This window comes from Silene latifolia, chromosome 9 (genome assembly GCF_048544455.1).
Source record: "Silene latifolia isolate original U9 population chromosome 9, ASM4854445v1, whole genome shotgun sequence".
NCBI lineage: Eukaryota > Viridiplantae > Streptophyta > Magnoliopsida > Caryophyllales > Caryophyllaceae > Silene > Silene latifolia.
In genome coordinates, this window is record NC_133534.1 from 22,645,267 (window position 1) to 22,672,961 (window position 27,695).

Sequence of the window (27,695 nt, forward strand, 5' to 3'; positions counted from 1 at the left end):
GCTATACGACGATATAGCAACTGCTGAACGAAACCTCCAAATGGCAAAGGAGGAGAGGATGGATATCATAGAAGGGAATAAGACTCTCTATGCATATCTAAGAATTGCATTTTTAGCAATGTAATTCGTTTTTTTATGTATATATATATATATATATATATATATATATATATATATATATATATATATATTAATTAATTAAGTTTATTATGCATTCCTCTCTATCATCTTCTTCTTTGTTTTATTTTATTTAATTTGTTTTGCAAACTAATAAACGCAGAAAAACAACAGTGACAAAAATAATTAAGCGAATAATACTTAGAGAAAGAACATAATGATCAATAAAAACACATGCAAATGAAATAATTAGAGAAAAAAAATGACTGAGATGACAAAACCTAAATTAAACCATGCATATTTACCTGATAATTAGAGAAAGTAAGAGACGATGACAACAACAGTGACGGAGATGATAAAGCGACGATGAGAAAGAGAGAAAGAGACGATGAGAAAGTGTGTGTTTGTGTTTGTGTTTGTGTTTGTGTTTGTGTTTGTGTTTGTGTTTGTGTTTGTGTTTGTGTATGTTTGTGTTTGTGTTAGGTTTGTCTTTGTGGCTATAGCTGATCTGTGTTTGTGTGGTTTCTATTAAGGAAAGTATTGACAACGGTTTTTACACAAAAACCCGTTGTCATTAGAGAACATATTAACAACGGTTCCTTATAAAACCGTTGTTAAAAAGTATTAACAACGGGTTTATATATAACCGTTGTAATTACTTTTCACTAACTTTAAACCAATTTTGCGCCAAATTATTAACAATGGTTATAATGTATTACAGAGTAAACTGTTGTAATTAGTTTTTATATTAACAACGGTTGTGCAGGTTTGACCCGTTGTTAAAACCTATAACAACAGTTATTAACACATAACCGTTGTAATTAATTTTAGTAAAATTCGCGCCATCCATTCTACAACGTCTTATGATGATTTTCGTGAATAAGCGTTGTTAAAAGGGCGTTGTAGTTGCCTAGATTTGTAGTAGTGTGGTCATAGATTTGTGATTGAGATATTATTTATTTAGTGGCAGTACATGAATTGAAATACTCGGAAGCTTACGTAATTACAGATATAAGAGAACTTGTGACCATCAACCTTGGGTTTGTATTGTGTTATTCCTTTGACCTTGAATAGTGGGTGAGTAGCTTAGAGTTTTACTCTAAGTGTTTAGCACGTTTCTTTGAACCTTTGACGATATTGAAATTGAGATTGAGATTGGTTACTGGTATTGAGTTATGAGGCCGTTGTGCCATATTGTGTTTACGGTCCAAAGTGACCCTGGTTATTAAGTTATATTTTGAAATTGGAACTGACATTGAGATGGATATATTGTTTCGCGGTCTTATCCGCCAGTTCACTCACCCCTTGTCCTTGGTCTTAGTTTCGACGATGAGAATACGATAACTGGTTACTTGGATGTATTATATTAAGAGATGGAGTAACGAGTTGAGATTGAGTTAACTATTAGGATGAGGGTATCTATTATATTATGGAGTAAGTTTGAGTTTGAGATTAGTTTATGGGGAGTGTTTTTATTATTCTCGTGTTTCTTTTATTTTTACATGTCTGTGTTTCCACGCCATGACCAAAAACGATTCTGCTTATATTGAGGTATTATCTGTTACTCGGCTTTCCGGCTGACGTGTTTTCCCCCTTCTGGGCTACTCGTCATGGAGCAATGTAATACCACTCGAATTTTTAAACCGGTTTTATTTTTCTAAACTCGAACTTCGGAGACGAAGTTCCTTTTAAGACGGGAAGATTGTAATAACGCAAATATTTTCAACTTTATATTATATTAAGCTTCCTTACTTTTTAATTTAAGAATATAATTCTTTCCTCTTTAATTTTGTCGTATTATTTTTTTTATTTGAAGTCCAAGATGGACTAATAATTTTACTTATTCCTATTAAAACTCTCATGATATAACCTATTAGGGGTCGTTTGGTTGCATATAGGAATTTGTATTGCCTAGGAAGTCATAAAACACGTGAATTTGGAATTTATGTGAATTTCAAAAAAATGTTTGGTTTCCATGGAGGAAGTGCAAGTCATGTAGGCATTCTAACTTACCTAGAGGGGCCTAGGTAAGCAACTTCCTCCAATGTGGAGGAATTGGAATTCATGGGAACTTCCAATTCATGTGAATTGGGGTAACCAAACAACATACCCATTTTGCAATTCACATGAATTTAAGTTCCTGCATTGTTTGGTGGGTAACCAAACGACCCCTTAGTATACTATGTTGGTATTCCTCTTTATTTTTGATTGCTTCCTGCGCCGCTTTGCTTTCAAACTCACAAAAGACAAGAGTTTGCCTCTCATATAATTCTTATACATCAACCTGTTGTTATCCTCGTTCTTTTCTTTGGCTTTTAGCCAAACTCATCATAACATAAAACTACCTTCGTTGATTTCATCTTCGTTTGTATTGGCTTCTCAAAACCAACGCTTTTCTCTTTGCGTTCTGTCATCATTAATCGCAATGGTCTCTGAACTATTTTGCAATTTCAAGGTAACACGATCGATACCGATCCTAATATTATTACTATTGTTCGAGGTTATGTGTTTAATTGTTAATTGTTATTTGTTTCTTACGATTCTTATATGCTTATTTGAGTTGAATACTAGTAATTGTGATTTTATATTGATAGTTAGTACTTTCTATTGATCAGATAATTTTATTATGTGAGCTTGGACGAGTTCGGGATTAGACAGTTGAAGTTGGGTCAATTGACGCATGGAACTAATGAAATATTGTTGATTAAGTTAGATCCTCATGTTAGTGCGTTAGATTAGCAGTGATTATCTATTGGTTTTGGTATGATGGTGGTCATAGATTTGTGATTGAGACATTATTTAGTGGCAGTACGTGAATTGAAATACTCGGAAGCTTACGTAATTACAGATATAAGAGAACTTGTGACCATCAACCTTGGGTTTGTATTGTGTTATTATTGTCAATTCCTTTGACTTTGAATAGTGGGTGAGTAGCTTAGAGTTTTACTCTAAGTGTTGAGCACGGTTCTTTGAACCATTGACGATATTGAAATTGAGATTGAGATTGGTTACTGGTATTGAGTTATGAGGCCGTTGTGCCATATTGTGTTTACGGTCCAGAGTGACTTATTAAGTTATATTTTGATATTGGAACTAACAATGAGATGGATATATTGTTTCGCGGTCTTATCCGCCAGTTAGCACACCCCTTGTACTTGGTCTTAGTTTCGACGATGAGAATACAATAACTGGTTACTTGGAAGTATAATATTATGTGTAATACTACGGTTTTCTATGTCTATGGGTACTCTATCGAGTGGGGCTTACTCTGTCGAGTAAGTATGTTTTCATACGAAACAGTAGTCTGTCTGATGGGTACTCGATCGAGTATGTGTGGCACTCGATCGAGTAAGGGGCACCCGATCGAGTAAGTGAGTCTTGCGGGTTATTTTAGCCGGGTTTTGTTAATAACGCGTGATTATTATAAAAGGATTCCGTCACATTTCTTAATCAGTTTTCACTTTTCTAAAACCTTTCAAGAGACAAAAAGAGTTACGTTGTTCTCCTTCTTCGCGTTGTTAACAAATCCCCAAGGCTAGGAGTGTTGGATCATCTTGTTCTTTACGCCGTTGTGATCCTTGTGTCGAGGGTAAGCTTTTTATATAATTCTTATAACGTTTTGTTAAAGTTGGTTGAAACCCTAATTGGATAATTTGGGGGTTTTGGGGAGTATTGTTGATGTTAGATTGTGTTTGTATGATTGTATGATTGTATGTTTGATATGAAGTAATTTCATTGAAGGACGATGTTGATTAGCTGATTGTGACGATCTTGGTGATTGCTGTTCCAGGTAGGGTTTCCTACTCGGTATTAATTACATGATGTGTGTGGTGGTTATGTTGTTATCGTTGATTTATCATACTGCTGGTTTTTGTGACGGTTGTTGATTAATATCGTTGATTGTTATTGTATCTGTCTGTGATCTTCGGGGTGCGTCCCTGGCTGAGTCGAGTCGCTTGCGGGAGTGGCTTCACGCCCTTAATTCGCCTTCTGTGGAACTTGCCACAGAAGGGATGTGCACATTAATGAACATGGGTTTATCGCTCAGATGAGATGAGCGGGGCTTAGGTGGGTACGGTTGCGGTCCCCCACTGGCGGTGTGGAGTATCTGTTGCGATGAGTACTCTAGCAGGACTACACACTTTAGTGTGTAGTTAGTGGTGTTGAGATTGATTATGGAGACTGGGGTTAATGTGACGATTGAGCTGTTTGGCATTTGTTTTATTGTGATTTGTGTTGTGTAAATAGTACTGACCCCGTTGTTTGTTTTGTAAAACTGTGGTGATCCATTCGGGGATGGTGAGCAGTTGTTGAACAGGTTTGATACGATGTGTTTGGGCTAGCTGGGATGAGTCATCACTTGGCAATTAGAAGAGTCTTCCGCTGTGTCAGACGATGTCTGTAGTTGTTCACTTTAGCTAGTAGACATTTTTGGTTTTGGATTGTATTTCATTTAACAGTTTTGGTTTGAGACATGTAATCACTTAAACTATATTTACTTTTAAAGTACGTTTTTTTATTGTCTTATGATTATCATTGCCTCGGGTAACCGAGATGGTGACGTTCCTATACCTGAGTGGTCCTGGTAAGACGCTTGGAGTATGGGGGTGTCACAAAGTGGTAACAGAGCGACGATCGTGAAACCTATAACCAATGAACCTAATGAACATAGGGAGTCAAATTAAAATGAACCCGGGTAGAAGTTGTAGGAGCTAATGCAAAGACTTGGGAGACGTCCTAAAGTCGCGAATTCCCCCTATAATTTTGAACCGGTCACTATGGGGTGTCATGGGATTGCTATGTGTCTACTATTGTTTATATGCATATGATTGGATGAATAAATTGTATGAATATGGGTATGAATATGATCTATGAATTGGTTTGAAAAGATGAAGTAAGGAATTGCACGAGAATATGAAATTCATGTGGAGAACATGTTTATGTGATGGAAGTGGGTTTTCTACTTTTGCTATGTTAGTAACATGTGAATAGGGGATTTTATGTCGTATATTATGTTATTGTTGTACGTAAAGGTATGGAATAAAAGCATGTGGCTAAATCATGATTGACAAGTTAAATAATCTATGTGCATGATGAATGTTGTTGCTAGGCTTTTAGAGATAGTAACATATGATTAGGAATACTGGTTTTATGAGTATTAAGTTGTTTTTGTTTACCGCGTTGTCGTATAAGTTGTTTGGGAGTAAAAATCAAATAGTTGTGTTTTTTTCAATTATAAAGAAGTTGTCTTTAAACTGTTATAACTTGATATGTATATATGATTTTGATGTGATTCCAATTTGAAGTGATAGCTTGTTCTTTTAAGATTCTAACGATAGGTCACACGCCCAAAACGACTAAGAAACGAGTGAGTTATGACCGTTTTACGAAAATTGGACAGTGCTGAGAAATGCGTAGGGTACTTGATCGAGTGGCCCACACTCGATTGAGTGCGCCACTTGTTACTCGATCGAGTAACCCTTACTCGATCGAGTAGCCCTGTTAATTTTTTTTACATGCTTCTGACCTTTACCTACTCGATCGCGTAAGTCACTCACTCACTCGATCGAGTGACCTGTACTCGATCTAGTGACCCCTGTTTTGTGTCATATGCTTATCTTTTGACTTCGTTGCCTATTATGTTTAATTCAATGGTGTTATTTTACTTCTTTATGCATTGTTTTACATGTGTGTCGGTCTTGATGCGTAAGTTACCCAATCTTATGATGTAGAGAGTGGCACCCATGATGAGTATGAGTTAAGTGGGGAGGACATGAGATATATGTGGTTGTGATAGATAGTGGAAAAAGAAAAGGAAGATTGGTAAGGCTTATTGAGGCATGGAGCATGTTTTGGTGAGATTAGAGGAGTGATATGATGATGTGTTGAGTAATGTAAAAGTAAGTGGAGGTGGACAAGGGATGATGTGAGTCTAAGGAACGTGAGAATGAAAAGATTGAAAGGAAGGATGTCGATGGTAGCAACTTGTGATGTGAAAAGAATTATGGAGGGAGATGGTTAGGAATTGTGTTGGTTAAGAATATATGTAGTGAAAGGTCATTTTAGAGGGATTGAGAGGAGTGGTATATAGTGAACTTTATAGAGACCTGTCGCGACGTGGATTTGCAGATAGTGAGTGAGTTTGGGAATTTGTAGTATCAAGAGGTGAAACTAATGAGTGATTTCCTTGGGCAATTAACAGTATGAAATGAGTTTTGGGATTCAAAAAAAAGTGATTGGTGATAAGTGTGAGTGATAGCATGAGATGGTCTGGACTGATTGGTGATAAGTGTGAGTGATAGCATGATAAGAGAAGGTCCATGGTAAGAAAGAGTGAGATGATACTGATATGAAATAATGGGATTTGAGTTTTGGAGCAGTGGGAAGGTAACCGGAACACTAAAGAGTTAGGTGGAGGTAATAAGGAGTTGAATTGTTAATTGATTTTGTCGAGTGTAAAAAGAAAAAAATAAGCTGAGAGCAAACTAGGAGAATGTTCACCGGAGTTATGTGATATAAAAGTAAGGAATCGTCGAGATGTGTGATATTATCATGAGGATGTTAGTTAATGGTTATGTAGGGGTTCTAGGACGACATGTTAATCATAAGTTTCGAGGAATTAAGAAAAGTAAAAAGCTTGGTGAAGAATTTGCACGATAGGAGATCTTAGTGGTGAGTTGAGCGATGATACAATTAAGGATAGTATTGGGAAGAGGGTTAAGGTAAATTTTGTTGGTGGATTTGATGTCGTGATTTAGGATGTTAACCAAATATAGGAAAGAAATCGTGATGTTTAGGGATGAGTGTAAGAGGTTTGTTATACGAGCAGTGGTGGTATTGTGGCGTTGTCACTAGTGGTTAAGGTGATAATAGATAAGAAATATGACAATTCTAAAGAGGTTGATTTTGTAGAGGCTGGATTTATATGTACGTTTGTGAGAAAGTATAAGATGTGGTCTTAGGAGGCGGTTGCTAGTAGTTGAGTATTAGTTGTATGGTTATATTTGTCAGGAGATGATAGTTATGAGAATGGGAGAATGTGTTATGAGAGGCATACGAGTTAAGCTCGGGCGAGGGGTAACCTTTATCCAGTGGTAACTTACGTGATCAGGATTGACTAGTTGGATGTGATTATGGGTCTATGATGTGTATAAACGTTTGTGTGAGGTTCTGACCTCACGATAAGTGGTATGGTGTGTTAGTCATAAAGTTATTATATGAATGTTGTGATATATGTTGGGTACGGTAAACTAATGGAATGATGTTCAAAAGTGATAGTTTGGGTGATCTGGCATGACTAGTTATATTTGGATGTGTATTCATGATACGTGTTTATTCTGTAAAAAAAAAGTATGGATGATATTCATGGGTTCTTAAATGTTTATTCCGTATAATATGTTGTGTTGTGATCCAGTAAAGCAGTTTTGAGTAAGTTTTCTTGTCCGGAAAGTTATACTGAGTCAGTGTTTATGGGAATTATATGTGGTTGTGATGTCTACCGATGTGGTTGTTGTGCCTCGGGTGGTGATCCGGGCACGGTACTTCGTGTTGTGAAGCGGGTATTTTCGCGCTGCAGTGCGGTTGTTGGTGGCGGTGTTGCGATGCCGTCACTGGTTGTGGTGGAGTAGGCGGGATGATTACGATTCGAGTTTCGAAATTACATACCAATTATACATAGATTGTTGTTTTGTTTGATGTTGCTTCCTGTGAGTTTTGGGTTGTACATATAGACTGTTGTTTTGTTTGTTGATGTTTCTTGCTAGTTTCCGCTTGGAGTGAGGGTAGAGTATGATATGGAAGAGAGTTGTGTATGTTTCTGTTGTTGTCGTGATATAATGATATCTTGTTGATGGGACACAGTTGCGAGAGGTTGTTGGAGTACTTGTGATGTTCTTTTAGAGGAGGCATTGGTTGACTTAGTAATGGCAAGTGATTCGTGGAAGATGTGTTATACAGATCTGAAAGCTGAGGTGGTCCATAATCTTTTGTTGAGACAATGAGTATAGGGTGTTGGTCATTAGTATCATGGTAAGTGTGGATGAGTTTGTGGTAATAAAATGGAGAAATTGAGGATCTAGTGTGAGTGTGTGTAATAATTGTGGATCGTGATTTCTGAGTATGGAGATAGGTGCATGTATAGAGGACTATGTCGTTTTGGCGGTAATAGGGAACGCTTGAGGTTTTGGTTAAGCTAAAGTTTTTCTGGTATAGGTTAGGTGGTGTGCCGAGTGAATTGAGGTATGAGAACTGTTTAAGTAAGAGAGCCTTGGATGTAGGAATAGGGAGTGTTTAGATTATAGGCAGTTATCTTTGACATGCGGTGGTGATGAGGATAATGAGAAGATATAGCTAAGGATTTAGTGTTAGTGAGTTACGAGGACGTAACATTTGTCTTAAGAGGAGTTGTGTAACACCCCAAGTTATTGAGAATAAGGTTGTCCCACATCGGGGAATTGAGGAGGTTGTGATATGTTTATAAGGGATTGCACCCACCACTTAGTAACAAGGCCTTGGGCTTTTGGGCTTAAGTGAGGACAAATAATGGGCCCAAAGGCACACATCTCATCTTATTGAGGTTGTGTTACGACGTGGCGGGTCGGGTTGTTATAAATGGTATCAGAGCGACCCTGCGACCGTGTGGTGAGCCCGTGGTCGGGAGTACCCAGGTCACACACCTAGCGGGGGAGGATTCTGGGCTTGGCTGCGGTCAAGTTGGAGGCACAACGAGGACGTTGTGTTCTTTAAGTGGGGGGGATTGTAACACCCCAAGTTATTGAGAATAAGGTTGTCCCACATCGGGGAATTGAGGAGGTTATGATATGTTTATAAGGGATTCCACCCACCACTTAGTAACAAGGCCTTGTGCTTTTGGGCTTAAGTGAGGACAAATAATGGGCCCAAAGGTACACTTCTCATCTTATTGAGGTTGTGTTACGACGTGGCGGGTCGGGTTGTTATAAGTTGGATGCGGTAAAACAGAGTTTCATGGTTATGCATGTTGTAGTATATTTGGAAGTAGAGTGTTGGTGTAGCATAAAGGGTGGATCTTTGTTGTGATTGATTTTGTTAAAAAGGTCATGGCCGTGCTTGTAGTAGTGTGACGCTTGGGAGTGTGAGAATATTTCGATAGTGTTGACCGTTGGATGATGGTGTTTATGAGTTCTATGGTGCTGACAGTTGGATGATGATGTATATGAGTTCTATAGTGTTGACAGTTGGGTGATGAGGTTATGAGTGTGAGTAAACTTCGAGGACGAAGTTCCTTTTAAGGGTGGTAGAATGTAACATTCCGTTTGATGTTATGAGTGTCTTGACATTGCATTTTCTAGTGGATAATATGTTACGGAGCTAGCAGCGTTTGTGGATGGTAGTTGGTAGTGTATGGAGTTAGTGTCGAGAGAGTCTATGATGTAGTTGAAACGATTTCGTGGGCCATGTTGTGGAGGTAGGAATAGTTGGTGGAGTTGGTGTTAAGAGTTCATGTTTTATAGGTTGGGATTTTGTTTTGAGGTTTTAGTCGCGTTGTTGTGTCTTGATCGAGTTAGTATGTTTGTTTTTAGTATGGGTTGAATTTCGGGGATGAAGTTATTTTTAAGGAGGGAAGACTGTAATAATACAGTTTTCTATGTCTATGGGTACTCTATCGAGTGGGGCTTACTCTGTCGAGTAAGTATATTTTCATACGAAACAGTAGTCTGTCTGATGGGTACTCGATCGAGTATGTGTGGCACTCGATCGAGTAAGGGGCACTCGATCGAGTAAGTGAGTCTTGCGGGTTATTTTAGTTGGGTTTTGTTAATACCGCGTGATTAGTATAAAAGGATTCCGTCACCTTTCATAATCAGTTTTCACTTTTCTAAAACCTTTCAAGAGAGAAAAAGAGTTACGTTGTTCTCCATCTTCGCGTTGTTAACAAATCCCCAAGGCTAGGAGTGTCGGATCATCTTGTTCTTTATCCTTGTGTAGTGGGTAAGCTTTTTATATAATTCTTATAACGTTTTGTTAAAGTTGGTTGAAACCCTAATTGGGTAATATGGGGGTTTTGGGGAGTATTGTTGATGTTAGATTGTGATTGTATGATTGTATGTTTGATAGGAAGTAATTTCATTGAAGGACGATGTTGATTAGCTGATTGTGACGATCTTGGTGATTGCTGTTCTAGGTAGGGTTTCCCTACTCGGTATTAATTACATGATGTGTGTGGTGGTTATATTGTTATCGTTGATTTATCATACTGCTAATGTTTGTGACGATTGTTGATTAATATCGTTGATTGTTATTGTATCTGTCTGTGATCTTCGGGGTGCGTCCCTGGCTGAGTGGAGTTACTTGCGGGAGTGGTTTCACGCCCTTGATTCGCCTTCTGTGGAACCCGCCACAGAAGGGATGTGCACATTAATGAACATGGGTTTATCGCTCGGATGAGATGAGCGGGGCTTAGGTGGGTACGGTTGCGGTCCCCCACTGGAGGTGTGGAGTATCTGTTGGGATGAGTACTCAAGCAAGACTACACACTTTAGAGTGTAGTCAGTGGTGTTGAGATTAATTATGGAGACTGGGGTTGATGTGACGATTGAGCTGTTTGGCATTTGTTTTATTGTGATTTGTGTTGTGTAAATAGTATTGACCCCGTTGTTTGTTTTATAAAACTGTGGTGATCTATTCGGGGATGGTGAGCAGTTGTTGAGCAGGTTTGATACGATGTATTTGGGTTAGCTGGGATGAGTCATCACTTGGCAATTAGAAGAGTCTTCCGCTGTGTCAAACGATGTCTGTAGTTGTTCAGTTTAGCTAGTAGACAGTTTTGGTTTTGGATTGTATTTCATTTGACGGTTTTGGTTTGAGACATGTAATCACTTAAACTATATTTACTTTTAAAGTACGTTTCTTTATTGTCTTATGATTATCATTGCCTCGGGTAACCGAGATGGTGACGTTCCTATACCTGAGTGGTCCTGGTAAGGCACTTGGAGTATGGGGGTGTCACATTATGAGATGGATTAATGAGTTGAAATTGAGTTAATTATTAGGATGAGGGTATCTATTATATTAAAGAGTAAGTTTGAGTTTGAGATTAGTTTATGAGGAGTGTTTTTATTATTCTCCGTGTTTCTTTTATTTTTACATGTCTGTGTTTCCACGCCATGACCAAAAACAATTCGGCTTATATTGAGGTATTATCTGTTACTCGGCTTTCCGGTAGACGTGTTTTCTCCCTTCTGGGCTACTCGTCATGGAGCAATGTAATACCACTCGAATTTTTAAACTGGTTTTATTTTTCTAAACTCGAACTTCGAGGACGAAGTTCCTTTTAAGACGGGAAGATTGTAATAACGCAAATATTTTCAACTTTATATTATATTAATTTTCCTTACTTTTTAATTTAAGAATATAATTCTTACCTCTTTAATTTTGTCGTATTATTTGTTTTATTTGAAGTCCAAGATGGACTAATAATTTTACTTATTCCTATTAAAACTCTCATGATATAACCTATTAGTATACTATGTTGGTATTCCTCTTTGTTTTAATTTGCTTCCTGCGCCGCTTTGCTTTCATCCTCACAAAAGACAAGAGTTTGCCTCTCATACAATTCTTATACATCAACCTGTTGTTATCCTCGTTCTTTCCTTTGGCTTTTAGCCTAACTCATCATATCATAAAACTACCTTCGTTGATTTCATCTTCGTTTGTATTGGCTTCTCAAAACCAACGCTTTTATCTTTGCGTTCTGTCATCATTAATCGCAATGGTCTCTGAACTATTTTGCAATTTCAAGGTAACACGATCGGTACCGATCCTAATATTATTACTATTGTTCGAGGTTATGTGTTTAATTGTTCTTTGTTTCTTACGATTCTTATATGCTTATTTGAGTTGAATACTAGTAATTGTGATTTTATATTGATAGTTAATACTTTCTATTGATAAGATAATTTTATTCTGTGAGCTTGGGCAAGTTCGGGATTAGACAATTGAAGTTGGGTCAATTGACGCATGTAACTAATGAAATATTGTTGATTAAGTTAGATCCTCATGTTAGTGCGTTAGATTAGCAGTGATTAGCTATTGGTTTTGGTATGATGGTGGTCATAGATTTGTGATTGAGACATTATTTATTAGGGGCAGTACGTGAATTGAATTACTTGGAAGCTTACGTAATTACTGAGATAGGAGAATTTGTGACTATCAACCTTGGGTTTGTATTGTGTTATTATTGTCGATTCCTTTGACCTTGAATAGTGGGTGAGTAGCTTAGAGTTTTACTCTAAGTGTTGAGCATGGTTCTTTGAACCTTTGGCGATATTGAGATTGAGATTGGTTACTGGTATTGAGTTATGAGGTCGTTGTGCCATATTGTGTTTACGGTCTAGAGTGACCCTGGTTATTGAGTTATATTATGAAATTGGAACTGACATTGAGATGGATATATTGTTTCGCGGTCTTATCTGCTAGTTCACTCACCCCTTGTCCTTAGTCTTAGTTTCGACAATGAGAATACGATAATTGGTTACTTGGAAGTATTATATTATGAGATGGAGTAATGAGTTGAGATTGAGTTAATTATTAGGTTGAGGGTATCTATTATATTATTGAGTAAGTTTGAGTTTGAGATTAGTTTATGGGGAGTGTTTTTATTATTCTTCGTGTTTCTTTTATTTTTATATGTCTGTGTTTCCACGTCATGACCAAAAACGATTTTGCTTATATTGAGGTATTATCTGTTACTCGGCTTTCCGACTGACGTGTTTTCTCCCTTCTGGGCTACTCGTCATGCAGGTAGTTCGTTTTTGTCTTCTGATTTTATTTTCAGGTGACTTCCGCTGCAATTCAAAAGGATTTTCGAGGTAAGATTTTATTTTAATACTTTGTAAAGTTTTTAGTTCCATTTGTACTACTTTATTTTCAAAGGATTTGTAATAAGAGACTTTTTGTATTAATTATAATATCCCGTATTTTGGCCAGTTTTGTATGTAAAAGTTAATTTATGTTTAGCCAAATATATGGGGTGTTACAGGTGAATTACTAACAGAGGAGCTACACAAATTTAGAGCGAAAAAAGGTTCTTACTCCTTAGCAAGATGGAAGATAATATTGGTACATAATAGTTTTTATTGAACTTTTTTCCTCGCTTGAATTTGAATTTTTTGAATCGTACATAATCTTTTTAAACTACCCAACCCGTATATGTTCACTTATTAGAGTAGAATCACCAGTCACCACCACCTTATTGTTCTTAAATTAGATGAAGTTATAGACAAGTGTTGTTGTTCGTATTTTCTTTTATTTGTGTTCTTTACCGTAAGTTAATACTGTTTTTATTTTGTTTGCCCATTAACATAATTATAATCATGTATGGATTGAATATGTGACAGAGAGTAGCAAAAACTTAAGCACATATGGAGCAGTCCACATAGTAGCTCACAAGTCATGATGTGCTTCATTTGGTCAATCCTTACTTTTCTCTTTCTATCATTCTTTAGATGTTTGTTTGATTAAAAAATTTTATTCACTTCTGTTTTTGGTTTCCTTTGTTCTATATATTACTGAAGAAATGGTCGAGTTGATTTGATCCATAGACATTCGACATTTGTAAGATTCAACTTTATTACTCATATGTCTCTCACCCACATATATTTCTGGTTAATGTTACTTTTCCTTATTTGATAGGGATTTTGAAGGGCATTGTATTGATTTAAGTCTCTAATCAATTACAATATATATTTTTACGATTTAATGACCATTAACTTTTTATTGATTTTTGTCGATGTTCGTAATATACTTAGATTTTCTTATGATTTATTTGCCTTAAATATCTATATTACTCCATATTTTAATTTCCCCCCTGCATACTTAGAAAATTTGTTTTGTTTGTTTGATATGAATTTCGTGAGAAAAAGGATTGTAAATCAGATGTAGTACATCATACTTAATGACTTTTTGAGTTTTTGTGTTTTTGTGTATTTTTTTCGAGTACTATAGAGTTTATAAATTAAATTTTAGTTTTATGATGTCAAAAATCAAATTTTTTTAAGCTTATATGTAATTGTTTTGAGTTATAATGTAACTTTTTGAGATTAAATTTTAAGTAAATAAATTCAGAAACTTTATAATAAAACTCAAAAATTTTAGATTAAAACTCAAAATTTTTATCTTAATGCTCAAAAACTATACCTTCTGATGTACTTACATCAGATGTATAATCCACTTACTGGAATTTCGTTTTGAAGTGAGAGATATTTGTTTGATCAATTTAAAGAACAATCAAGGTTTTTTTACTTTTGTTGTCGATGTTCGTAATTTACTGCATGGTGTACCTAATACAAATCCAAATGAATGAGCGCATAAAAATAGTATTATATATGTATGTCCACTAAATGATTTGACAATCAATCAATATCAATATATATATTTAAAAGAGGAACTTTTGGAGCGATTTCATTGGCTATTGCTGTTGGAGCGATTTCATTGGCTATTACTCCCAAGAGATTTTATTGGCTATTAGAAAGATATATAATTTGTGTATAAAAATATACATTAAAATCAATATCAATCCAACTTTGACCCCAAGTCTTTCTCTGCAAACATAATCGTAAACTAGCTGGACTACAAGTCTATAATTCTATCACAAACTAAAATTAACTATATAGTAACAATTTTTTTTTCAATTAAAAAACTACATGTAATATACGGAGTACAATTCTACGAAACATCTACCAACCCTACAATATCACACTATATAAATACATAGATCATTAATCGATGAGGAGATATAAGGTAATGGTTTATTCTTATTAACTTTTTTTTGCCTCATATATATGGAGTAGTTAATTGGTAACAATGCTTTTATTTTGTGAAGTCGGTGTCATGACAATAAATAAAAGCCACGGTTAATCACTACGGCCTAAATAAAGTTCTTCATCGATTATACGAAGCGGCAATACAAGAGTACGAAGGAGCAATATAAGAGCCGGCACAAGGGATCAGATATCGTTTTCAAAGAGGTGTTTTCAAATCTACCGGTCATTCCACAAACCAATACACGGAATTAAAGCCTCCTTACACAGCGGGTGTTTAGGTTACAAATCTACAATATAGAATATAGGAGTAGAGCTACATGGCAGACAAAGAAGGAACGAAAACCGTTACATTAACGACAGAGATGTATAGTTGAGCTCGATAGAGAAAGGGTTGTTTGAATATGTAGATGACCTGTGGTGATGGTATGGTCACCGATAACTGAAGAAAGTGATGGATAGTAGATTAGCAGAGCTCCGCAAGAGTAGCCAAATTGGTGGCAGTAGTGGTCACAACAGAATCGAGGTGATGATCAGGAAGAGAGTGACGAATTAATTTCTTTCTTAATTCCGAGATTAGGCAGCTCACATTGGATAATTTTGGTACAAAGCTAATCATAATACTACGGTTTTATGAGTCTCTGGGTACTCTATCAAGTGGGCCTTATACTCGATCGAGTAGCCCGGTTTACGGGTAATGTTTTGTCGGGTTTTTGTTAATAATGCGAATTAGTATTTAAACTTTTCCGTCACTTTCATAAAACGCTTTTACAAACCTAATCACTTTGAAAAGAGATTGCAACCTACGTACTTCGCATCCTTCGCATTATTGACGAATTCCGGAGCTTGGGAGGTCGGAATTCATCGTTCTTTACATTCTTATGTTCCTTGCGTCGAGGGTAAGATCTACATACTGAATTTATGGTATTTTGTTAAGGTTGTTTAAACCCTAATTTGGGGGTTTCGGGTTTTGTTGTCTTTTATGATTGTTAGTAATTGTATGATCGTATGTTAGGAGGAGGATTCGTAGAGGAGGCCTTTTGATAATAGATGTTGAGACCGTCTGACTGTATTGCATTCCAGGTAGGGTTTCCCTACTCAGTATTAGTCACATGATGTGTTGGTTGTGCTTTGTGATTGTTGAATATTATCATACGCGTATTGTGACGGTTGTTGGTTTTGATTGTTGATAGTAGTTGTGGTTGATTGTATCTGTCTGTGTCCTTCGGAGTGCGTCCCTGGCTGAGTGGAGTCACTTGCGGGAGTGGCTTCACGCCCATTATTCGCCTTCTGTGGAACCCGCCACAGAAGGGATGTGCACATTAACGGATTTGGGTTTTTATCGCTCGACGGAGATGAGCGGGGCTTAGGTGGGAACAGCTGCGGTCACCCACTAGCGGCGAGGAGTAACCTGTTGCGATGGGTACTCTGGCAGGGCTACACACTTTTGTGTGTAGTCAGTATTGTGGAGTTGATGAGCAGGTATTGTCGATTGAGCTGTGTTGTTTGTTGTATTGTCGAGTTATATAAGTTGTGTGATTAGTACTGACCCCGTTTATTGTTTTAAAAACTATGGTGATTCATTCGGGGATGGTGAGCAGTTGTTGAGCAGGTATGAGTCGAGATACATGGGATAGCTGGGATGTGTCACCTTCAGATGATAGAGTCTTCCGCTGTAGCTTGAGTAGTTTGTCAGACATTTCATTTAGTTGATTAGACAGTTGTTTTGGGAACTTGTAACCCGTATTTTGGGTATTTGGTTTCGGATTGTATTTATTCACTAAACTTATACTATTTAAATGTTATTTCGTTATTGTCTTATTGTAATACTACGGATTTTTATAAGCTAAGTACTCGACCGAGTAGAGCCTACTCGGCCGAGTAGTGTCAAGAGGGTAGTTTATTTGGGTTCTGCCGAGTATGGTGAATACTCGACCGAGTAGAGGATACTCGGCCGAGTATACACTTTACTCGACCGAGTATCCGGCCTGACGGGTATTATTTCCGCGATTTTGGTTAAAATGATTAGAGGATATATATCATCGTTCGTCAGTTTCTAAAATCATTTATCCCCAAAAACATAAACTACGTTCATTACCCTCTAATCATCTGCATCAATTCCAAGTCAAAGGTTATCGATTGTGGGTTCTAGCATCTCATCCCGTGTCAATCGCCGTAGTAAGTGTCTTATACTTGTTCATCTATTGTCTTTCTTATAAGTTATCAAACCCTAATTTGGTTAATTTGGGGGTTTAGGGTTTTGGTCATCATATGTCGTTGATTGTTGATTATCGTTGTTTTAGGTGATGAGGTGTTACTAGTTGTGCATTTGTATGATTGATTGCAGCGTAGCGGATTGCAAAAAGGTAGGGTTTCCCTACTCAGTTATTGTTAATTGATTTAAGACTGTGCTTCTGTTGTAATTGTTGTTATCTGCTGATCATCGGAGTATGGGTGATGTGATGACGGTGGTGATGTGGTTGTGTTGTGACGGTAGTGGTGTTGTGGATGTTTGTGATTTGTGGTGTTGTGTGATTGTGGTGGAGTCACTTGCGGGAGTGGCTTCACACCCTAGTTCGCCCTCCGTGGAACCCGTCACGGGAGGGGATGTGCACATTAAGGGACATAGATTGTTAGTAGTTCGGTGATGAGCTGGACTAGGTGGGGTTGGGCTGCGGTCACCCACTGGCGGCGAGGATTACCTATTGCGATGGGTAATCTGGCAGGGCTACACACTTCTGTGTGTAGTCGGTTACTGTGTGCGATCGGGAGACCGGGGATGGAGGATGATCAGCTGGTTGTATTGTTTGTTGTCTTATATCGATTGAGTAGTACTGACCCCGTGTTGTTGTTTTTAAAACCTGCGGTGATCCATTCGGGGATGGTGAGCAGATTGTGACAGGTAATGCGGATGTTAGCTATGGGACAGTCATGGGGAGTTATCACGTCAAGTCTAGCTCCCGCTGTTATGAGTTTAGATGTCTTAGATTTCATTTTTTTTGAGACCTTGTACTTTTATTTCGAGTTGGTCTGAGATAATGTAATAGCTAACTCTTTATATTTTAATAAAGGTTGTTTGGAATTGGTAACTTTGATATACTAACCTCAGGAAACCGAGATGGTAACACACTTTCATGGCAGGGTGGTCCTGGTAAGGCACCTTGGTATGAGGGGGTGTTACAAAGTGGTATCAGAGCCGAAGATTCTGGCACCTAAAACTAATCAATTCAATAAACTTAGGGAGTCTAAATAAAATGAACTCGGGGAGAGTTGTTTGGAGCTACCGCAAAGACTTGGGAGACGTCCCGGAGTCGCACTAAGGGCCTTACGATCTCAAGCCGGTCACATGGGGGGAAATTGTTGTATGTTGAGTCATGTATGTTGATACCTATAGTTTGGATCTTGTGCATGGTTGGATGAAATGATGAAAGAAGTGGAATGTGATGGTTGTTGAAAGATGTATCGAGGTTTATTTGATGTTAAACTTTGAGCAATGAATATGTGGGCATGTTAAGTGTTGAATCATGGTAAAATATGAAGAGTGAATTGTGAATTCATACCTGGTTAATATTGAGCATGAAGAATATGATCATGTTACCTGTTTAATGCAATGCTGAGCATGAAGTATGGTAGGGGTACATGTGCATATGAACATAATGATGTCAATGCTTGATTGTTGGTAGAAGCATGTGATTAGGGTCATACGTCTACATATGTGAATATCGTGTTTAATTCTAATGTGAGTATGATGAAAGTTCACCTATGTACTGGTTTTTAGAAGTATTGAGTTGTTATTGTTTGCTTTATGCATGTTTAAGTTGTTTTGTTAAGAAAATTCGATTTGTATACAAACCGATTTTGGAGGGGTTGTCTTAAAACTGTCATAAGTCTAGTTCTATAAATGCTATTGCTGTAATTCTAAGTTGAGGTTATAGCTTGTCCTCTTACGATTCTAACGATAGGTCACACGCCTAAAATGACCAAGTAACGAGTGAGATATGACTGTTTTACGAAAACTGGACGGTGCTGAGAACTACGCCGATACTCAACCGAGTAGTCCCTACTCGGCCGAGTATCTTTTATACTCGACCGAGTATTCCATATTCGGCCGAGTAATCTCTCTGTGATAATACTGTTTAGCGTCTGGAGTCGTGAACTCGGCCGAGTAGTCTCATACTCGACCGAGTAAGGTCTACTCGGCCGAGTATTCCCAATACTCGACCGAGTAATCCTTCTGCGACAATTGAGTTCGCTTCTGGAGTTGAAAACTCGACCGAGTACCTTGTACTCGACCTAGTATGTTATGTACTCGACCGAGTACCTCATTGGGCGGCCACTTTGAGTCGGTGGTTATGTTCTTACTTTTGTTTGAGTCGGTGGCTATGTTCTTACATTGTTTTGAGTCGCAGGGTATATATACATGTATGTTTTGAGTCTTAACGCATTATTTTATACGTGTGACGGTCTTGATACGTAAGTTACCAAAAGATATGACATGGAGAATGCCGGCTTATGGGGGACGTGTGTTGGGTAAGAAAGACATGTGTTAATGGGGTTGTGAAGGATAGTGGAAAAAGAAAAGGGAAGAATGATGAGCTAATCGAGGTAAAGAGCATGTTTTGTGAGGTATGGTGAGTGATATAGTCGTGTGTTGAGTAATATAAAAGTAGGTGTTTATGGGCAAGACTGATATAAGTGTAAAGAAATGGGAGAATGAAACATTAAGATGAAGGATGAGATAACCATGGTAACTTTGAGGGGTAATATCCGTATAATACCCTTTAATTATAGGATTATAACGCAAAATTTACATGTGATTATAGTCATAAAACGAATAACATGATGAAACGATTAAGCAATAGAAATAACCTTCGGTCCTAGTGCAAAATGGCAATGAGAGATCAAGGTAGATCTCCTCCTAATTGTTGCACCCAAGATAGTCCGAGAAATGCCCTTGTGCTAGAGTGAATCCCCTAATTGCCTTGCAATATTGAGGGGATTGTTTTATGAGTTTGTGTTGGATGAGAGATCCGAATTTCTGAGAGGCACTTTCTCAAAAACCCTAGAATTTTTACAAATGAAATGATTAGGTTAGAAGGGAGGAGAAACCCTCCCTTTTTGTTCTCCTAATCTCGGTTTGGCCGAGTGGATCAAGGGGGAAATGGGCTTCCATTTTCTCCTTATGTTTAACTCGTGGTCCGAGGCTAAAATGTATACGACGCGGTGTTTATTATAAACTGTTATCGGTTATCGGAAATTAAGGCATCAACTAATAATACGGGTTAGTTGAATTATTAATACATGTCCGACAAAACAGTATTGTATAATTATATTCAATATACATTTAATTAAATATAAAACGCTTATATTCAATTTTACGAATTAACCGCTTAATTCGTCTTAGCCATTATTATTTAATCCGTATTAAATAAAATATCTCAACATCACATTTTGACTAATTATTAGTCAAATAACTCAGACTAACTGGTTAGTCAAAATTGGCATCTACATGACTGTATTTTCATACCGTCACATCTCTCAAACGTATCCTATAGGTGTGACTTTTAGGGACCAGTTGATCACCGCCATCTGTATGACAATAACGTCAAACTTATCTAGCAAGCCAACCGTTATTGATAAACGTGGATCAACTGATAATAATACCAAAAGTATGCCCTTTGATCCTTGTAGAGATTTATAAGTCCTTGCACTAACTGTTAAGGACACCAGCCCCAACAAACTTAGGATATATAGTGGTTTCTGGAGAAAGATGTGTTGGGAAATGTGTCCTCAACAATAGTGCGATCATATGATTTAAATATCATTATTAAATCTCATTTTAAGAATACAATTGGGAAGTAATATTGTTACTGTCAACTGGTCAACATATATCGGTAATGATTGGCTGACTAGAGTTTGACATTACTGTCGTGTGACGGTGGTGATCAGTTGACCCCCTAGGTCATACCTATAGGGCAATACTCTTAATTGATTATTTAATTAATCGTATAATGTTGCGAGTTAATTAAATTACTTGAAAATTGACGGACGATTTTGGAAGTAAAATTTACGTATCATATTAAAATATGATTTAATAAGATACGGTCTGAGTAATTGAATTGTATCATTACTCGGATGAAATTATTGTTTAAAGAAACAATCGGAACTGAATGAATTATTATAAATACAATCAGTTGTAATTTATAAATGGTAAAATATTTTGGCACAAGTAATTATAAAATTACTAAGTCGATTTTTTGTATGTGACGTATTTTTGATAATACGTTGATTTTTAATATGTTAAAAATACATAACAAATTTATGTCACATATGACATGTGACATATTGACAATTGACAAAAATAATATGGAATCCATATTATAGATTGGGCCGAAAAATTGGAGGAGAATTAAGCTAAAATTGTGTTTACATTTTAGTGGTGAACATAATGATTAAAAGCAAGTGTAGCCATGAAACCCTATAAGACATTGTGAAGACAAATAAGGGCATGCATTGGCTCTCATACCTCTCTCCTTTGGGCCGGTTTTTGAGAGTGGAAAAACTAATTGTTTTTCCTCTCAATTTTACCTAATATACAATAAAAAAAGATTATTATTCATTCATTCTTTCCACCATCTAAAAATATGAGTTTTAGAGAGATAAAAACTCCCATCTTCTTCCTCCCCAAAAACCGAAATATTCAAGAGTTATATAAATATTTTGGTTCAATTTTCTACCTAATTAATATTATACTAGTTTTGTAATATTGATTAAAATTAAGAGAAAGCCTTGGGTATAAAGCTTAGGGAGAGATCCTACACTTGGATCTTGGTTCATTCATAAGGAAAAGCTCAAGAACAAGAGAGAAAGGTGATCTCTCTTGTGCCCAATATAACCGAAATCTACAATGTAAGGACTTGATTTCTCTTCTCTTATATTATTGTTTGCATGCATAAAATCCGTTTTAATTTTATGACAAATTAATTATGACATATATGAGTATATTATAATGTATATGAATCTACATTTCCTTCAATCGGTATCAAGAGCCACGGTTGTTTGCATGCAAATTGGTTAAAAGTTTTTCCGAGTTATATGAATAACAAAATAAAACTTGTAAAATTTGTGTTATTATGATATATCACGAAATAATTACATGCATGTTAATATTTCTGGTCCTAAAATGTTTTAGGATATTTTGGTTAATTTTTCGGATTTTTATTGTTCATATTTTACAATAATGGCATTTAAATGTGATTTTATGAGTAAAAATGTCATTTTTGGTCGAAAATTAGCTATACTTCGAATTTTAAGTTGATCTTTGGATATGTTGTCATATATATTATTTTTAGATAACCTGTAAATTTTCATAATTTTTGGACTTGTTATGCTCGAAAAATGAATTTTTCATTATTAAATTCGGATTTAAGTGAAAAATAGGTTAATATGAGTTAAATTTCGAATCTGGTCATAGAAAATTAATATGTTGTCACATGCAATTTTACAAGATGTGTGTAAAATAATTGGCTATAAAGAAGTCTTTTTGCATGATTTATGGATTTTTGAAGAAAAATAGCATAAATAGTGACATTATTAGTGGAAAATTAATAAAACATAATCTATGACTTAGGAAAAACGTCTAATGTTGCATTTTATTATTTTTTTCAGATCTAAAAATTGAAAAGTTAATGAAAATAATTTTTCCATGTTTTTATGATTATTTTATTAAAAATCGATAAACCGCAACATTGTTTTTCCGGTAAATTTTCGAAATTTTTAACCTAAAGTTTTTTTTTTTTTTTGAACATTATGAGTGTCATGGAATTTTTCCAGAATGTTCATGAGTTTAAATTTCAAATTTTGAATTTATTTGAAATTTTGTGATTTATTTGAAGTTTAATAGCTTATTTTTGTAATTTTGGTCCATTTATGAACAATTTTATAAATATAGGTTAATTATGGTCAAATTATTAGTGAAGACTAAATTTTGAGTCCTAAGAGGTTAGGGTAATTAACTTATGCATAAATATGAGTTTATGTATTTTTGTGATTATAAAATGTTGAAATCACGCAAATCCGTAAAAACCGAGTAATATACGATATTGGCTATTTAAAGGCGATTTAGCATAAAATTGAGCATGTTCATACATATTATAATGCTGCATTTTTCTTTATGATTGTCATAATTTTAATTTATGTAATTTTGAATTATGTAATTTTACTTAGTATGGCCTTAGATTTTAATTGGTGTTTCCCGAAATGTATGGGAATATCGATTCGGTTGTAATTTTTATTGTGATCTCGTATCACCGTTTTGTAATTTAATAGATTTATTTTATTTTAGTTACAAATGTATAATAGGAAATTATGTAATTTATTATGTAATTTTTATCATTCCGGAGTTCCCAAAGACGGATTTCTTCAAGAATGGCGATACATAAAGACGGTGTTACCTCGAGATGCGTGCCACAACCGAAGTTCAAGGGACCAATGGAGTTGGTTTCCGAATATGTAATAGTTAAAGAGTTTTTCTATTTTAGGAAAGGCCATACTAGGATTTATTTATTTTTATGCTTGCATTTTATTTTATGTCACATGCATTGCTAAATCGCCATAACTAAACATGCATTGTCATTTTATCGAGTTCATCGACCGTGTCAATTAGAATTATCGTAGTTCACCGCTTTAGTTCACTTAAAACGTGATAGATAATAAATTGACATGACCTCTCGCTAAAACAATCAATTGAGACATAGCCTTACCAAATAGTAGAAACCATGAAAACCTATTTCGTGAGGGAGTGCACTCGGCCACACCGGGGTACAAACCTTGTTACGTAGGGGAAGTGGGTGATGAATGTTAATCCACCGAATTCATGTTAATGAAGGGTATTTCGGCACACCGTGCCCTAAGTTGATATGGGTTTGGATAATGGACACATTTATTCGAAATTTGGGTTGAACTCAACGAAAGTATTCACGACGTATTTCCGGATGTGTTTCGGGCTAAAGATAAATATTAATGTAATTTTATCGACCAAGAGTTCTAAAAGTAGAATCGATTAAAGAGTTAATCCACCGAGTTATATTGATAAGGGGTATTTCGGCACACCGTGCCCCAAGTTAATATGAATTTGGATCTTGGAATCATTTATCATAGTTGGGTAGAGGTCACTATGTAAATGCTTTGCTTGTTATTTACAAGTATTATTATAACGATAAATGTTAAGTTTTCCACTATTCCGTTTTTATATTGTTCTATTTCTTTACCACAATTCATATACGATATCATTTCATTTTTGATTCAAATCTCCATTAAAATATCGTAACTAAAGACAAATATGAATTTGCTTCTAAAACCTCAAATGAACCATTGCTAAGGATCTCTTGTAAAGAGTATAGATTAAAGTTATTCATTATCAAACAGGTTTTTGATTCTTGACTAACACATCTACTTGCAATGGATTGTTATTCATATACTTAATTGAATTAAGTATCTTGAAGCGATAAATTGTTTTGGTAATTAGTTTTGTTAGAATTCGTAATTGACCAAAATAACGCAACCAATTCAATGAAAGTTTTTAAGACTAAAACGAACAAATGAAGAGTAATCTTCATGAATTCAATTTTGCTTCTCAAAGCAAAGACTCATTGAAATGAGTGGGAGCATTCTCTTAAATCGTTAAGATGAGGACGAGGTTCAAGAAGTAAAGATTATAATGGAATTGATACAAGGTAATGTTAAAGGTAAAGTTGTTGAGAATGACGATACTCAACCTATCAATCCCGACCGAATAAAAAGTTTCTATTGTCTTAAATGTTGGACACAAGAAAGGAAACTACCCCAAATTATTGAAGAATCAACAAGTTAGTTGTGGGACATCTAATGGGACCTTCTTCTTTAAATGTTTATTTGATTAAACATAAATTTTGCTAGTAATACTTCGTCAATATTAGAAACCAATGGAGGTTTTCATCATTGTACTTGATACATAAGATGATTAGAATATGACGACTAGCAACAATGAAGTCGAGAGAAAGAGTCATTGTGTACTAAATCTAGTTTTTGGGTTTGGAGTTGTGCTTAATTATGACTATTAAGTACATAAACTCTAAATTAGAATATAAACTTGTTACGATACAAAAGAGGTTTCACTTTTGTGACCCTATACACCACGATTTGATGTATGGCTAGCCCATCATCAAGGTGAATGTATTCTAAACCAAACTAGAATGATATATCATGTAGATGATGTAAGACTCAAATTGGTAACCCAAGATTAAACCTTAAATTCTGGAATGATGAACGCAAAGAGTTATCGAGTACTCTTGAAGCCATTAAATTGTTAATGGTTTATGCGTATCTTGTATTCAAAGCAAGATGTCTCGTGCCATTTGGTTGAAAAGGAGATCGAGGTTGTAAATCAACGATCCAAAATAGGTTGATCATTATCTTTTACCAACGATTTAAGTTGACACTAGTGTGTTCACTTAATAAGGTAAATAGAGAAATCTTTGAAGAAGTTCAAGAGTTCAAGGAATCACGATTTAGTCGTGATGGGGTTATCAAAGTGAAGACTTTGATATAAGCCAAAGGAAATGTGATATTGTATCACAAATTAATCTCTCTTAACACACATTATGGAATAATGTGTGGATGGATAAGAAATCAAACGCTATTCGATATGGTTTGAACTTCAATCAAGTTACTTTGAGTTACTTGATCCTTTTGGGGATTTTATCATTTTGTCTAAAATTATTTTTCCACTAAATCGAATCATATGTGATATGAAATGGTAAGGGTACCATGTTTGTAAGTTTTCACAAGAAACAAATGCTCATTTTTCCCTCTTAAATTATCACGAGTACGACGGGTTTGCGGCTCGTGAAGCTGTCTTTCTAAAATACAAGTTTATTTTTAGAAGACAGAGTGGGAGAAATTATTCAAGAGCCACAAAGAATGCCACAGAGAATGTTATATCGCAAGAAACTGGTCTTTCTTGGCTACATGAGATGTTTTGTGTAAGACATTGTTTCTTCAAAACCTATGAGGTTAAATTCGTCACTTGTTAAAAATGATGAATTCATGTTACTTTAAAGAAAGTAAAGAGCTTATAACTTACAAAAGAAATTGTTTGATTCAAGTTGATTACTTCTAAGAAAGTAATGAACATATGACTTACATAAGAGTGTTTAAGTCACAACTCAATACAAGGCTTAGAGCCATGAAAATCCGAAATTAAAAGGCTTGATTAGTTGCAAAGGGTTTTGCACTAATAAAGAGAGATTTCAAGGTTTGATTGGTTGCAAAGGGTTTTGCACCAATTGAAATGCTTAAGCCTATTTGGATCTTCTTAGGGATTGTGTTTCATTATTATGAAATACATAGCGAGTGAATCTAAAACTCACTTCTTCAATTAGAAGGAATGTATTCAATACATATCTTGAGTTTTGAAGATTCTTGCAATCCTAAGATAATGTGAAACTTAAGAGAGGGTCTTAAGTAGGACATCAATGAGTTGGAATCAACATTTTGGATCATGTGATAAAACATTTCTCGATAAGTCGAGAAGTTGTGTTTATACATGGAGTTTAGTGGGAGTTACGGAAATTTTAATTAGTCCGATATGTGGATGACATATTGATCATTGCGAATGATTTAAGACTTTTGGAGTATTATAATACATCTTGAATATCCGGATTTATGAAGATAAATCCACATGATATTAGCGTCAGTAAGAAGTCTTATGTTGATAAGATTCATGACTAGTTCAATTAAATTGAACATATTTGATTGATTTCATTTGCTTCCGCTGCCGAATCAATTAAATGAATAATGATGTATAACACTTCATATGCTTTGAGTATGATGAATTGTTTTCAAAATCGAATTTAAGTAATCCTTGCCAAGTAAGCCATATAGATTACCCTTAAGTGCTTGCAGAAGTATTAAGGAAGTAATGCAAAGTGTTTATGATGCAATATTGTGTAAGGGTATTACACAAGTGACAATTGACAATTGAGATTGCGCATGGTTTCCGACAAAACCATAATCAAAACACACTAGGATGGTTAAGATACCATTGTGGCAATGTTAATTAAGAAGTAGATTTTCTAGAATCGTTCTAGGCAATAAAGAACAATGAGAGATATTTATAACGGAAATTGAGTACACTTGCGATCATGAGATGTGCAAGAAGGAAGAGTCACCTGCGAAATCGGTGGGAGCTGTTCTAAGGATAGAAGGCCTATGTCTTGATTGGATCTCGACACGTACTCAGAAAGTTTTGTGATGCAAATGTATACATTACAAAGGAAAACGAGTATGTAGTAAGGTTGAGTAAGGTACAAGAAATTGATAAAACCTACTAACCAAAGCCTTCTCAAAGGCTAAACATGATGAGTCATGTCATTTCAATTGAATTGAAATGAACAACTACGTACAAGATCAAATTAGATTATAGAACATGAAATAGTAATCAGGCATTGACTATTCATGTGTGATAATCGCATTTGTCGTTCGAGTTTTATTTTAAAACTCTTTTATTATACTTTGTTACATCCAAACGGGTTGTAGAGACAACGTTGAACCCCGTTAAAGTGAACACGGATTAGCATTGTATTCGCCCATAGTCACTTGTATGAGGTGACGTCTCGAAGTGACTAGAGTGTGATGCGATTGATGGCAAGTTCAAATGCCATACAGTCATGTGAGATGACTAGTCGATCACATAGGCAGATGTTAGGAACACCTTGTCGGGCCTTATGACCGCTTATAGAG